The sequence below is a fragment of the Zerene cesonia genome, chromosome 27, assembly GCF_012273895.1.
Source record: "Zerene cesonia ecotype Mississippi chromosome 27, Zerene_cesonia_1.1, whole genome shotgun sequence".
Classification (NCBI taxonomy): Eukaryota; Metazoa; Arthropoda; class Insecta; order Lepidoptera; family Pieridae; genus Zerene; species Zerene cesonia.
In genome coordinates, this window is record NC_052128.1 from 5,519,226 (window position 1) to 5,535,521 (window position 16,296).

Sequence of the window (16,296 nt, forward strand, 5' to 3'; positions counted from 1 at the left end):
CTCAGCGCGAGTTATGACCACGGCATTTGATATAAAATCCAACATATGGATGAAATTAAATTGCAACGTATAAAATGTCTTATTGTTTACTGGAGTACCACTTGAGCTAAAAGTATTTCATATGTTTTACCTTTTTATTAACTACGTATGACTGTTATTAAATTAATTTCCACCATATTTTTCGTCTTTCTTTTTCAAAGGTCTATCTAAGCTAAAATGTGAATGAATAAATCGCATTTTAAATCCGTTAGTGACTTTATTTCTAAGCAATATTTTTTACTCGATATTGGCGGAGTCCATCTTTTAGTGTGTTTAAATCACAGTTAAACCGAGAATATTAAAATAGATGCAATATGATATCTTATATCTTTAAACGAGCAATGCTTGTATATATATATATATATATATATATAATTGGAATCTCGGAATCGGCTAGAACGATTTTCATGAATTTTAGTATATAGGGGGTTTCGGGGGCGATAAATTGATCTAGCTAAAAATATTTTTTAGAAAATGTCATATTCGTGTTTTATTCGTGTTTTATCGACTTAAACTTACTTTTTTAACAAATAGGAGGCGTTTGAGTAGTCCCAATTTATTATGACTCTTCCTGACATCTATTGGCGAATAATAATACTATTTTTTGGCGAATAAAATTTCCAAAAAACTCAATTTATAAAAAAGCAAAAAAAAAAATATACCGAGCAAAGCTCGGTCATCCAGGTACTCATATTACAATGTTGGTAAGGTCCGTAACCACACGCTGCCTAAAACTCTAGATTTTAGGAACATAGGGAGAGTCCCACTGAGAGAACAGTCAGATAGAATTCAGAGCAAAGAACAGTCCCACAGTTGCGGTGGAAGTTCCGACATCCAACCTGGGGAACCGACCCGCAAACTCCCTGGGGAAAAAGCACTGAGTTATGCCATATAAGTAATAAGTAGCTAAAACTAGCAATCGCTTATTAAAATCCGCTAAAATTTGTCCGAGCCGCGTTGCAATTAACATCTTATTACCTTGTAGTAACGTTCAAAGTATATTGAATCATTAGATAATTCTAGGCGTAGCGTAGGCGTAGGCAGTTTTTCTTAATTATTGTTTTTGATTGTCAATGCTTTAAATCAATTAATTCTTAAAAGTCTTTCTCCATAACATTTTACCCTAATTTTTTAAAGAGCAACCAAATTTTTTAATATAACAATTTTGTTAAGCCCTATCCGAAATATTTTGCTTAATAAATAAGGACATATTAAAGACTTCACATATTTGTTGCTAATATTAAGATTTGGCTGCTAAATTAGGTTTACTAACTCGTGTTCTCGTTGATCCGGAATATAAATTCTGTGGGCAAAATTATGATAAGTTATGTTAGGAATCTTTATTGTGTTTGTTTTTGGTCCCTGATTCAGGGAATTTTGATGATATTCGAAGGTTTAACCTATTACCATGATCAGCCTAATATAGTGCCTACAAATTTGTTCCCTTGGATTTTATTCGTTATCTATACTGGAATATTTACGTAATTGGATATACTTGTAACTTTATGGTTCTAGTACGTGCCGATGCTATTTGTTATAATCTATATAAAATATAGGTTACTATTTACTATTATAATAAGGAGTATCTCTTAATTATTAAGGCTGTAGACTTAATGATGCTCAGCGTTTCAATCCATAAGCTTGGAAATTTATTTTTTACGTAATTGTTGGTAAGAGAGCTGGTGGGTCGTTCGACGTTCGTCCATTTGCAGAGGAGCAACGTTGGTTGACCTTACGCCTCTACAAATCAATTTCGGACTGTAATTGGTACGGGATAAAAAAGGATTGACGAGGGAATAAAGGAATGGATCGAGAAGGGTACGGAAAAGGATAAGTGCATTTCACTCCCCCACTTACCAAACGACAAAGTGGCTTTTCTGTGCTACTATTTCACGCTAATTTCTGTGGGGCTGTGGTACCTGCCGAGCTGCTGCGAGCTGGTCCAGTCCGTGCTAAAGCGTGCTCGACTGCCACATTCACACAGAACGATTTATAACGTCTAATTTATCTGGATAATAAATTCAAATAAGCAAAACACATTTTCAATATTTTACCATGTATTTATATGAGAAAAATGTATAATACTACATACTACATTTGGTCAACATTAGGAATGATTAAGCCCATTGCAACTAGTACACGTATCCTACTAATATTATAAATGCGAAAGTTTGTAAGGATGTGTGTGTGTTTGTTGCTCTTTCACGCAAAAACTACTGAATTGATTGCAATGAAATTTGGTACGTAGACAGCTGGACAACTCGAATAACATATAAGCAACTTTTTATCCCAATATTCCTACGGGATACGCACTTACGCGGGTGAAACAGAGGGGTGCAACTAGTTATTCATACAATCAGTTCTAGGTCGTAACACCCTATAACGTTGTGGTATTTAGGGCATACAGCCTCATACGGTTTAACCCGGTTTATGTTTAAATTATCAGTATTTGCTACAATTAACATATATTAGGAATTGCTTATGTGAGTAAATCTACGTATGTTATATTTTCAAACGAAGTTTCTCAATTAGACAGCATTGTTCTTTGCTTTACTCGATAACTCCGTGGGGTTTCAACCGATTGCTAAAAATTACGTTTTATGATTTCTTTATTCAAACTGAAGTCTGAATAAGACAAATAATAACAAAATTTTATAAGTAGCAAAAATATAATAAATTTCTAATACATAATGTAATATGTTTAATCAATCGAGTTGCAAAATAGGGAAGCCCTCATTTTGTTGTGCTTGTTAGCACAGAACTTTCGACTGGATAAACCGATTTCGATGATTCTTTTTTTCTTTAATGGCTGTGACAAAACAGTTTTTTTTTTATTAATTGTGTTTTTGTTGAAAAGTGTAACATAAGCATTATGAATCTAACGATACACTAACTTCACCAGACTAGACAGTACAGATACTAAGCTTATTATTAACATCAGAGTCTGAATATTAAACTAAGTTATGCTAAGAATACCCATCAGGTATTATAATGGAATTAACTTGTTTTCACGATATAAACTTTTTATAGTCATTTTCGCTGAAGAATATTAAAGCTTTATTTTTATATTTTTACTAGCCTTTCGCTTGCGGCTTCGCTCGCGTGTTCAAAGCAGGATTTCTACTATCACTCTCTAGTTTTCTATCTCCAGGAATCACTGTTATCTTTAAAGTTAGCTATTATATTAAGTGTCTTCTGTATATCTACAAATAGGGCGTTAATAGTGAAATACTTTCCTACGTAATGCATGACAACTGGAGCTGGTGGTTCGCTTGATTGTATACCATCCATATAGCACCATCGCCCTTGAACACTTGGAGAGCGTACCTGCGCGCCATGCGCTATCTGCTTTAAAAGGGAAAAGTGATAGGATAGAATTGATACGGGTATAAAGGAATGGACTGAGAAGGGTGAGGAAATAAGAATTATCTGTCTAGATATTTCTAGGTTTTGATATTAAAGACGGTAAAGTATATTAGTGTAATTTTGATTTATTTTATTGTGTTCAGACGGTTTTTATAGCTTTTCTTAGTACTTTTATTGCGATGGGTTGAAATATAGTTTTTGTTAAACTGCTTTTGGGTTGGATAGCGAACTTCGTATTGGAGTTAGCGCCATTCGAGTGGACTGTAGACGTGGTTTGTTAAAGTTTATTATAATTCTGGACGATATATTTTTATCTATTCATATTTAATCAATTAAACTCTTAAGTAATTTATTTTTCAATAACTCACTTAGTTAATTTTGTTTTTCTACTTAATAAAATTTTTGTTTTGCATAAAATTTATTATGATAGATTTATTTATTTATAAGGAGGAACGTTGGCTCTTAAGATACAAAGCTTTTCTAGTTTAAGAGACAATGTACATAGTTATGTAAGGTATAATTTTTTTCTTGTTTATTTTTAATACTTTTTTCTTATTTATTTCTTTATTTATTTATATATTAATGTTTCTTATTACATTAAAAATTAATTATCTAAACGTGATGGAGAATTATATTATGTGCTGTTTTATGTAAAGATAATTAAAACTCTATACACTAAAAAACTCTTCAGAAATATACAGTAATAATATATAGCTGAAGAGTTTGTTTGAACGCGCTTATCTCAGGAACTACAGGACCGATTTGAAAAATTCTTTCAGTGTTAGATACTCCATTTATGAAGAAAAGTTAGAGTATAGAATGTCACGTACAATATGGGAGAAACTGCGGGGAATAGCAATCAATAATTCGTAAAATGTTTATAATATTCCTCCATTAAAAAGTACTTAAATTCGATATATCAATCACGAACGAAACTTTCATCTCTCTTTTAATCCAGAAGGTAATTTTGAAGAACCAGCGTGGCATATGTTTGAACTGGTAACTTATTTTTTATTACAAATACCATCAAAATCGGTTTTATGTTCTCGACACGAGAGCTTGACATAATCACACATTCGAATTAATTATATTAACATGGATAAAGATAAAAATAATGAGAATAGTAAACAACAGGATCATCATCTATGGATTTAATTCATTATGTTCATTAAAGCGATTTTTCTAATACCATACGACTTAGAGGCGTTTTTATTCTTTTGAATTGTTATCCGCAGAATTAGATTTACAATAGTAATATAGGTAATTAAATAAAGATTAATAATGTAATTTTATTAAAATTCTTGTTCATATAATTAATTCAATTGATATTAGTATATTGTACGGAACTGTAATTATGTAAAATTCATAAATTTTAACGCCAGCCATGTAATTAAATACAAGTTATCATATTGTTATTTAGATGCTTTGCACCCGCGGTTTCGCTCGCGTATCCCAAAAATTCCCATGGGGCTGAGTGAAATTTCCTTCCTATTTAGCCTGCTTCCAGACACAAAATTATAATATTAGTAAGGTATGAGATATAGTTGGAACATAAATGCGGGATTCAAACCTGCGTCATTTTGCCAAACCTTAGCAACACCTAGTCTCCCATCTATGATCCCACCTAAGGAATCGAATTTTTTGTTCGTTTCATGTCCCAATGAGACATCAAAAAAATTTCAAATTATCTTTAAAAACTTCTCATTTATAAAGCACTAGCTGCACCCCGCGGTTTCACCCGCGTAATTCCGTATCCCGTAAGAATATCGGCAAAAAAGTTGCCTATATGTTATTCCAGTTGTCCAGCTGTCTACGTAGCAAATTTCATTGCAATCGGTTCAGTAGCTTTTGCGTGAAAGAGCAACAAACACACACACATCCATCCACAAACTTTCACATTTATTATATTAGTAGGAAGTAGGATTTCAATGCTTTAAAACTAAAAATAGGCGCAGCTAGTTACATAATATATGAAAAAAGTGTTTGCCTTCCATACAGTCAATTGCACAATATATTTTTTTATTATAAAACTTTTTCCCTGAAAAATTTGAAGCGCTCATTGAGGCGAGATTCTTCATAATTTTTCACACATGGCTTCACTTCGAGCGATGTAAAGCTCGCCGCTAAATTATCAATTATATCTTGAAATAAATTTTCGGACCGTAACGTTTTATATAAAACTAGCGGTACGCCCCGGCTTCACTCGTGGTACATTTTTTATCTATGAAAACCTTTCTTGTGCCTTAAAAATTGGTGCAGTCATTGTTATTTGTGGGCCGTCAACATAAATCTGATTTTAAGAGAAACAAAATGACCTAAAATTCATTTAAAATATGCTTTGCTTCTAAGCACGAGCAATTTTGTACTTACGATATTTCTTAAAAAATACTAATAGGCTTACTAACAAAATTTTCAACCGACTACAAAAGAGGAGGAGATTATTAATTCGACTTTACTAATTTATTGTTTGTTACCTAATAACTTTCAAATGGGTGGACCGATTTTGGTGTATCTTTTTTATTTCGACAGCTTGTGCCTGTCACATGGTCCCAAATTTGGTCTAGTACTGACAATTCGAAGGTGTTTTTGTATTAGTGAAGTCCCGTGTCCCCTACTGGGGTATGGGGCAGATGATATACATCTGTTTCACTGATCGATTTTCTTTATGGACAAGTAGGTGATCAGCCTTCTGTGTCCTGCCAGACCGAGACATTTTTTTTTTTATTTTTTTTAACGTCCCCACTGGAAATCGAACCCAGGACCCCTCGGTTCTAAGCTCACGCGTTAACCACTGTACCAAGGAGGCGGTGTTTTTGTATTACAAAATAAAAATTATTTTATTTATTACTTGGGCCGTTTATGCTCTCCCAGCCTCAAATGTCAATGACTATCAAAATAACGTTTCTCGTAACCGTGACTTAATTTAAGATCAAAGGCATAATTCATCTAACTAATAATATTATTCACAAATTTCGGCTTCAGTGAAACCCTTAATAAACTTGGCTTGATACTTCCTTGTATTGAAATAATCGCTTGTATTTTAATTTAGTTGTTGTCTTTTGAACGTTTGCTTTAAATGGTGAAAGCGAATTTGGGTGAGATGATGATGAACTGACCGAGTATTTAACAATCTTTGTATTTTTAGGGTACTTAGAATATATGACGCTTGTAAATTGGGCGCTGATAGAGCATTCTTTATTCATATATTAATGTCACACATAATTCAATAAAATTATGTATGTCTTTGGCTATTCGATGATTGTATATTTTATAACCAACCATTATGTATGTTGGGAATTTCTTAAAGCTCAATTTTTTTTTATCACGATGCGAGATTCGAACCCGCGTCCTCTTGCCAAACCGTAGCAATGCCTAGCCTCTCGGCCTCTCTTTGATCCCGCCTCAGCAATCGAATTTCTTGTACTCTTTCGACTTCATGTGCCTAGAGGACATCCTGTATGTTTTCAATTTAGTTACCATTTTCTCTCAATATGTGCGGTAATAATTAATTTGAAATAGCAAATAAATCATCAATTGTCAACCGCAACTATGTAGCGCTAACAGTGCGCATTTAACCGTAGTGTGCAGAAATATAATTAAATTGATCTTTAAAAATGCTTCGAAGCACTCTAAAGGTGGGAATAGTTAAATTCCAAGACAAATGTAATCTGTACCGAATATTTATTTTATAGGGTGTCCCACCGCTGGTGCGCTATGCTCAATGGTACTTATAAACGCTCATTACGGAAAAAATACTTAATCAAAACGATGATTTTTTATTTGATTTTTTCTTAAAATCTATGGTTGCATTGCTAGCTTCAATCAGTCTATATATCTAGGCTAGTGTTGGAATGGGAAAACCGATATAGTACAAGAAAGCGTGTTTTTGTATGATTGTACCACTGGCTCTTTAGAGAGAAGGTCGCTTATACCATAAGCTCATCACTACGTCTAAAATGATGAAACAATACAGAATATAAGGCATTACAGTGTGCATCTTAAAATCGCTAGTCGCTTATGCCTTGTATTACAATCTCGCCACCGCATCTGAGAGAGAGACACGCACTTTATAATTAGAAGACGTGATTAGAATATATGTTGTTTACAGTCAGTAATTTTATCCCTTTTATCTAAATTGCTAATCACTCATACCTTTTTAAATCACAAATTGTCTTGACGTCTAACAGAGAAACGTTGCCACAGGATGGGTCCAAGACAATACTAAGTAATTTATTTCCACTTTTTTGTATTTTTTTTTATAAATCTAATCGCTTATACTTTTTACCATACGATTATGACTAAAGGAAAATCGACACAGCGTTATTGTCGACATAATGGTGGTTTTTTTAATCGCTACCTGCTTATGCCTTGTACTACAAGTTACTACGGCTGATAAGAGAGAAGTAACACAGTATAATTTTAAGGTAATATGCAACATGATTAGATGTACAGATGTGTTATCTTTCAGCCCACGGCTTCGCCCGAGTAGTAAAGAGGAAATACAGTTTTTCCCGGGGTAAGAACTATCCTATTACTTTCTTGGTTCTCAATTTATCTAATTTCATATATTTAAATCTATTTCAGTTCAATTCAAACTATCTAATTTTTTATATTGATTATAGTTAAGTAGACTTTCTCATTTTTTCAAACTCATTTATCTATTCTATTAGACTTCTTTTAGAAGCACTTATGAATAATAACATAGTTTTCTCTTGTTCCTCTAAATCGCTAGTAGCTTGTGCCTTATAACAGAAACTCGTCACCACGTCTGAAAAGGGGAAATCGACAAAGTACCTATTAACCTCATTACTGTTACAGTTCATATGATGTTCTTTTAAGGCTGTCGCATTCCAATAAGGGTTATGTGTTGCCATTAAAACGAATGTTTCTTTTATTGAAAAGGCGACAATGGAGTGTTTCAAAATTTTGTCGCGCTTCGCATTTGTTTTTGTACGTTTTATGCTGTGCCAACATAAATAAGATCTCGATATTTGCAGATTTTTAATGTTGGTATGATTATTATGACATACTAGCTGCGCCCCGCGGTTTAACCCGCGTAAGTCCGTATAACGTAGGAATGTCGGGATGAAAAGTGGCCTATATGTTATTCCAGTTGTACAGCTGTCTACGTACCAAATTTCATTGCAATCGGTTCAGAAGTTTTTGCGTGAAAGAGCAACAAACACACACACATCCTTACAAACTTTCGCACTTATAATATTAGTAGGATAGTAGGATTGTGGAAAATTAAAATATAACATTGACGTTGATTTGATTGGCTTGAAGAGCAATTGCAAAGTCACTGCCCACTCTTCTCTGTAGAAACTGCTTTACGAACCGGTAGTAAATAAATTATTAATCTATGTTATTGCGTTTCAAATGTTTCTAGAAGAAGTCTGATTGAATTAATAAATGTTTGACTTTGAGAATTTTATTTCTACAATCTATAGTGTTATGGAAGAGCGGAATCTTCTCATACGAGCATAATGTTCCCAACAAAAAGTGTAAATCAAAGATTATTTAAGATTAATTTATTTTATTAAACTATTGTGGCATAGAAACTTTAACCTAGATACGGTTGTTTTATGCTAACTGAACGTTCAGATTTCACTACGGTTGACCTTTAAACTTTACTTTTTTTTCAATAATTATATATATTGGTAAAGAAAATTCAGGTCATTGGGCGAGATTATCATTGGCTCACCATAAAAGTGAAGCATTTGTATCGTTTATTTCATATTGAAAATAGTATCAAAATATACTACTACGATATAAGACAGATACAGCATGTGTAATTTTAATAATTGTTCGATATACCGCATCCAGTGTTAACATTCACTTACTAATAATTTGTAGACATTATTCACAGGTAATTGAGTCTAACTAGCAGATAATACTGTAATGGCCACACAATAACACATAATCGGTGTAGCGTTAAATGCAATTGTATGTATTTTAGCTTCTCTAACAATAAGGTATTTATTGCTTTGCCAATTATTATGGAAGTGGATTTATAACTTCAGGATTTGTGATTATCTACTACAGGGTTTATTATTCAAATTCGAATAAAGTACTTCGAACGTCTATGAGAATGATTCTTTTAACAAAAAGGGCCATCGTCGTCCATGGGCGGATAACTGCGATTCTAAAATGGAACCAAATGGCAATAATTTAATTACACATTAAACTCAAAAATAATCACATCAATTGGTTGAATACCTACGGAGTTATCGACTTAACATCTAAATTCTTCGTTTTCAGGAACGTCAGTTGAATAACAAGTTAAAAAACTATGCCAATAATAGAATATAAGGGAAAAAAAGAAATTTATTACTGAATGGTTTTATAACAATAACTGGCTGTTGCCCGCAGCTGCCCAGCGGTCTTAATACATTTTCATGGTACAAACGTTCATCCCCCATTTTATCCCCGTGGCAGCAGAATTTATCAAAATCCTGTTTTAGCGGATGCCTACGCCATAACATCTATCTGCTTCCAAATTTCAGCCCGATCCGTCCAGTGGTTTGGGCTGTGCGTTGATAGATCACTGTGTTAGTCAGTCACCTTTGAGATATATATATTTAGATTTAGATTTAGATTATAAGAAGGAGGGTTTTTGGAAGAGCTTGCATCCAAAATATAATACCTTTTCACTATCGTTATTATATTTCCAGCAATTGAAACAAAGAAAGAAGAAAAAATAAGAAATTTGTCATGATACTAGGTTCGCCCTACAACGGTTAATTTTTAATACATCTCTTAATCACATTATAGCATTGTTTGTATATCGAACGACACGTGATCCAGTTCTAGCTAGGTAGCTATATCATAACTGTAATATAAATTCCAGCTAACACAAACATCAGTTCCGATCACACAATATAAGCCAGTAGAGTGACGTCACAAAATCCCCCACGTATAGGAGTGACGCAGGGGATTAAGGCTGTATTAGATAGCAGATGCTCAGTAAAACCCTTAATGTTAATCTATCTTATATGCTTGTGTTACTTTTGATGTAATTTTTTAAGAGCACTAAAAACCGGTTGAGGTACGATTAATCGAAGGTGTGTGATATAGAGTAAAAGGGAATTTATCTGGACAGTATAATCTGTTTTTTCGCTTGTATTGGATGAAGTAAAAGATCGTGAAAGACTTGCTGGCCTGTGGCTTCGCACTTGTAAAATTTGGAGTAGTTTTATAGATGTTATTAAACATATAAACTATCCTTTTGAATCACTCTATCTATTAAAAAAACCCTATCAAAATCCGTTGTGTATTTCTAAAGATCTAAGCACATATACACACATTCATAGGCACAGATGCAGGAAGCGACTTTGCTTTATACTATGTAGTGATAATAGAACTTATTATAGACAATACCAGAGATTTTTTATTTTTATAATCATGTATTTTTTAACAGTATTTCATAATTTCATATTCTTAATCATGTATAGATGTGATCAATTATCAAGAAAATAAAGTTTTCTACCTAACTTTGACAATTTATAATCATGTATTTTTTAACAGTATTTCATAATTTCATATTCTTAATCATGTATAGATGTGATCAATTATCAAGAAAATAAAGTTTTCTACCTAACTTTGACAATTTAGGAAGAAAGCTTTGCGAGATCTTCTAAACAAACGATGATCATGTAGTAATAGTCTATTCTACGATGTACACTTGATAAACTGATATAGTTGCTAGCACCATATTAATTTTAGCTATAGCTGTTATCGACACTATTCCTATCGGTAGTCTCGTCACGTTATATGTACGACAACGGACTGTCATACAGAATATATTTTAAATTTTTACCAGAAGTACCATAGATTATAGTTCAAAGACCAAAGTTAGATTGGATGTCATTTTATAATATCTATGGAAATTTCTGTTGATTTTGGAACAATTTCGATTGACTTTTCAACTGACATGAGGCAGTACAATATACCTGATTGGTACACGAAGGGAAAAACGGCCCCTATTACCAAGATTTCGCTGTCTGTCTGGTCTGTCACCAGGTTGTCATAGGAATTCATGAATCGTGAATTTTAGATAGTATAGAGGCGGTTGTTCAAAAATATTCTGTTAGTATAACATCGAATGATACAATATCGAGATTAACATTTCGCACACTCATAAATTGGATGGACATTTCTTCCAGTTCATCTTTAGCATATTCATACAGAACCATTAACGTCGCGAGTCTGACTCGCACTTGATCGATTTTTTCAATTCCCAGTACATATATATAAATAGTCTCGCCACACGACTGATTTCTAACTACACACGAAAGTTTCACTTTACGACCAATCTCCGTCGAATCACTGTAAACACTCGGTTCATCCTTCATTCATACTTGAATCTTTGCTGAGTATAACTCGAAAATAAATTGGAACATCGCTTCAAATATTATTTTCACAAACTTTGCTTAAGTCAGACGTTGATTAATTATGGGGAGCTTCCGCAACATTAATAATAATTGATACTTTGACGTTTGATTGACAATCCCAACAACTAGATATTAGACTGAGGCCGCGCTACGGTTTTTCCCGCCTACGGTTGGTCGCTATAACCTCAAAACCGCCCGAGATGCATACTGTCGTAAGATACTGTTTGTTATCTTTTTGTATGCCATAAGCGAGCAACTGAGCTGGTAGTTTGCCTAATTGTATTCGCAGAGGTTGTCCTCTGCGAATGCATTGCCCGTTTTTGAGGTGGAAAGGATTGACGACTGGGAAGGGTGAGGAAATGGAAACGGGTGGCGTTTCGGCTATAGTTGGCCTCTATAACTACAAAACTGCCCGACATGCACATACTACGGTAAGATACTATTTTTCATCTAAGTCCTACGAAAAACTGGTCTGGAGATCACGAGAATTTTGTAACGATCCGCAGTTATAATATCTACACCGGCAAAATCACTAAATCGTGATTCAGAATCATTAAACTACGCGATTAGACGTCGCGGCGGTTTAGCAGTAGTGCGGCTTAGGTCTTAACTTTTTAACGCATCAAAATCGCGATTTAAAAACCGATTTTAAATTTAAACGTTGTGCTCCTGAAATTAAATACAAGTTAATGCTTCGATCTCACTACGATAACAACTAGTTACTATCTGCTTACTACGGATCTCAACATTATAACTTAAAAATACTTACTAAAATATCCAACTCAATTTTTTTAATAACTATCATATATATAAGTCTCATCTCTTATCACAGTAAGGACAGTTATTTTTTACATAATTCCGCTAAAAATCAACAAATTTAGCCCCGTTTATGTGCTTAGACGTTTCAAAGTTTGAGAAAACATATAACATATACAAAATGCATATTACGAGGTTCGTCTTATATCGTAGAACTTTCCGTGCAATTCAATCAGAGCGACAAATAAAAACAACTTTAAATACCATACACTAAAACTCATGAGCATCAGCGAAATATATAAAAAATTAACGACCAATTTTAAGTTTTCCTGAGAAAATATAACAAAAATTTTCGGTAATATTGTTTCCGTGTTTTTTTTAATGTTGTGAAGGTTCCTATTGTATTTTTATTACGCAAATAGTATAGAAAGATAGCAGATTATTCTCGAATTTGTGTCTCTGTCTCTCTTAGTATAAGCCAATTGTTTTAATACATTCAAACAAGCTAGCAATTTTTATTGGCTGTTGTTAATTATCTTTATTCTATCACTAGCGGTCCGCCTCGATTTCGTCCGTGGTACATATATAGCCTTCCTTAATAAATTGGCTATCTTACACTGAAAGAATTTTTCAAATCGGACCAGTAGTTCCCGAGATTGTACGTTCAAGCGAACAAAGAAACTCAGCTTTATAATATTGATATAGATAAAAATACACAGAGCTAACATATTTCTTTCATTACAGATGTGACGATGGTCTACGCTGAGGTTATTTAAAGGTCAGTGCAAGATTACGTTTGCCATTCGTTTTTTGTTTCTGTAGCGGACAGCTGAGCTACAGGCTCGCCTGATGGTAACCGATCATCACCGCCCATGAACATTTTCATTGAAAGAGTCTCTAGTCTGATTTAAATTTGAAAACGTGTGAGAATTATACATTTTGTATTAATAAACATTAAAATCGAAACGAATATAATAATTTGTCTTAAATTTTAATCCTGTAAATAATATTTGTGTATATTAAAAATAGCACTAACATATATACGTCCTTAAATGATTTTAATTATTATCCATGATGTTATAAAAATCAAAATACCCGTTCTGTAGACTTCATCAGAACTTTAACCCCCATCCAGACGTCTTGTGATAATTACAAATTTGCTGCGAACAATTCAACTCCCAATCACAATGGGTTAAAGCCGACTATCCCGTGGGGGTATATCAATGGCCCTTTAGCTGTGTGAAGAACAATTCACTAGGCGTCTCGTCGGTGATTTTTTTCTCATTTCTAACTCGGTTTCTTTTGAATGTCTAGAAATGCTGGTCTAGAAATTCGACAGCGAAACGTAAAATCACGCATTTTTGTCATTTCTATATACAATATGGTGAAACTCATTGTAACTTTAGGTTAACCACAGTCTAATAATCCACAGTCATTCAAGGGGCATATTTAGATAGGTCAATCGTGGGGGGATATAAAATAAAAATAAAAAAAACATATTTATTAACATAAAATCAAGTACATGCTTTACAAGACCCCTGACTACCGAACTAGTACAAACTGTATTATATTAACTAGTACATATAAGTATATATTATATTAAGCATTCTCTTTAATTAAAAATAATAATATTATCGTCCAACCGACTATATACTATAATTACTTTAAACAAAAAAACTAAACCGTCTTCAGATTGTCCGAACTACACCACACAGGTATGAGCTTTCAAATAAAAAACGGATCATCAAAATCAGTCCAAACTACTGAGTTAAGAAAACTAAAAAAAGATATACAGCAGAATAAATAACCTCCTCCATTTGAAGTCGGTTGAAAATTATAACAAAACAATCACCGACAGTTCACTTTCAAAACAACAGTTAATGATGAAGCGATGTATTAAATGAGCTGAGTTAACATCCGAATAATTCAGCCATAAAGCAATCATGCAAAATATGGAATTGATTTGTGGCTATTTAGAGCATTGAATAATATGTATGTACGTATGTGTGTACAGCTTTTCGTTAACTTCTATTGTCTGGCGTAGATAGTTTATAGCGTAAGACTTTTTATGTCATAGTCGGCAATGGAGCTGGTGGGTCGCCTGATGGTAAGCGCTACCACCGCCCATGAATGGAGTGCCTCTACAAATGGATTGCCGACTGTAATTGGGAAGGGATTAGGAAAGGATTGATGTAGGAATAAAGGAAAGGACTGGGAAGGGTAAGGAAAAGGATATGGGCCTCCGGCTCCCCCACTCACCGTACGAAACACAATAGCATGCTATTGTTTCACGCCGGTTTTCCGTGGGGGTGTGGTACGTCCCCGAGGCGAGCTGGCCCAATTCGTGCCGAAGCGTGCTCGACCCCCACAGTATCAGACTGTCTCCTGTACCATAACCTCTTGTGTTCTATGATTTCTCGCTAGTCTTGTTAAATAAATGATGAAAAAATAACAGTTTTAAATATATATTTCACTTTTTTATTGGGATTTTAGTGGTTTTATTTTTAATAGATAGGGTGTTTCAAGAAGAAGGTTTATATATATAACTAGCTGCGCCCCGCGGTTTCACCCGCGTAAGTCCGTATCCCGTAGGAATATCGGGATAAAAAATAGATGTTGGCCGATTCTCAGACCTACCCAATATGCTTACCAAATTTCAGAGGAATCGGTCAAGCCGTTTCGGAGGAGTATGGCAACGAAAACTGTGACACGAGAATTTTATATATATAAGAAGATTATAAGATAATATTTAATAAACTACTCCGAATAAATGCGTGCGAAGCCGCGGGCAAAAGCTAGTATATTATAAATGTGACGTAACTCTGTGGAAGTTGTTTCCTTCATATTAAAAATTACATCATACAGTAAATATTTTTGTAGAAATCGGGTCTTTGAACTCAACTGGACGACCGCCAACGCTACGTCTTTCTAATTAATTGATAGTAATGTGTTATTATTGAGCCAAAATCAGTATTGGCTTGTAAGGAGCTTTTTGATTATTGTCTATACCTTGAACGAAGTGCATTTTATATATTTACTAGTCACGCGTGTACCATTAGAACACGTAACGCCTGATGTAATGAAACCATAATGTTTGGTTGGTATGGTTGCTTTAACAATCGTCCTAACCGCCGTCATACTGTCTGGACAAAACCAAATTTAAATGGGTTCACACGGGAGGCACTATCATTCATATAAATCATCATCAAAATCGATCCACCCGGTGAAGACATCAGGTAACAAACATGAAAAATACAGTAAAATTGAGAATCTTTCTCCTTTGTGAAGTCGGTTAACAATTTCATAATAACATGACGTTTCACTTGATACTGTTTTTCATTTATTTAAGTCATCCAACGCCTGTTACATACTTATGAATTGGATTTATATATTTTTACAAAAATTTGTGAATATGACAGGTAATAGAATTATAATTGTAGGGCACTGAAACATTTTCAGTTTATGATATCCTCATTTATATTTAGAAATTAAAAATTATTAACGCGATTTATTCATTATATTAATGTGTAAATGTATAATACTCGCGTAAAATCAAACACAGAAAAATACTATCCTCATTTATAATTTTGAAAGTTTAAATTAATACAAAATAGTTTTCGATACGTGATATTATAAGAAAAATTGGCCAATTGAGAGCCGGATTCGCGACTCTGATACACGAACCGGTCGTAAGTGTGTGCAAAAGTCTTCTATAAGAAGTCTATTTGGATAAATAAATGTT

At 33.7% G+C, this 16,296-nt stretch overlaps 1 protein-coding gene across 1 annotated transcript in view; it reads left to right on the top strand.

Annotated features, from left to right (window-relative positions):
• Positions 1-16,296, top strand: part of LOC119837444 (amphoterin-induced protein 1-like) — a 244,556-nt gene that overhangs the window by 63,514 nt on the left and 164,746 nt on the right. The window contains exon 2 of the mRNA XM_038363029.1: positions 13,299-13,332. The gene's annotated coding sequence lies outside the window, so the exon portion shown is untranslated. The remainder of the gene's footprint in view (positions 1-13,298; positions 13,333-16,296) is intronic.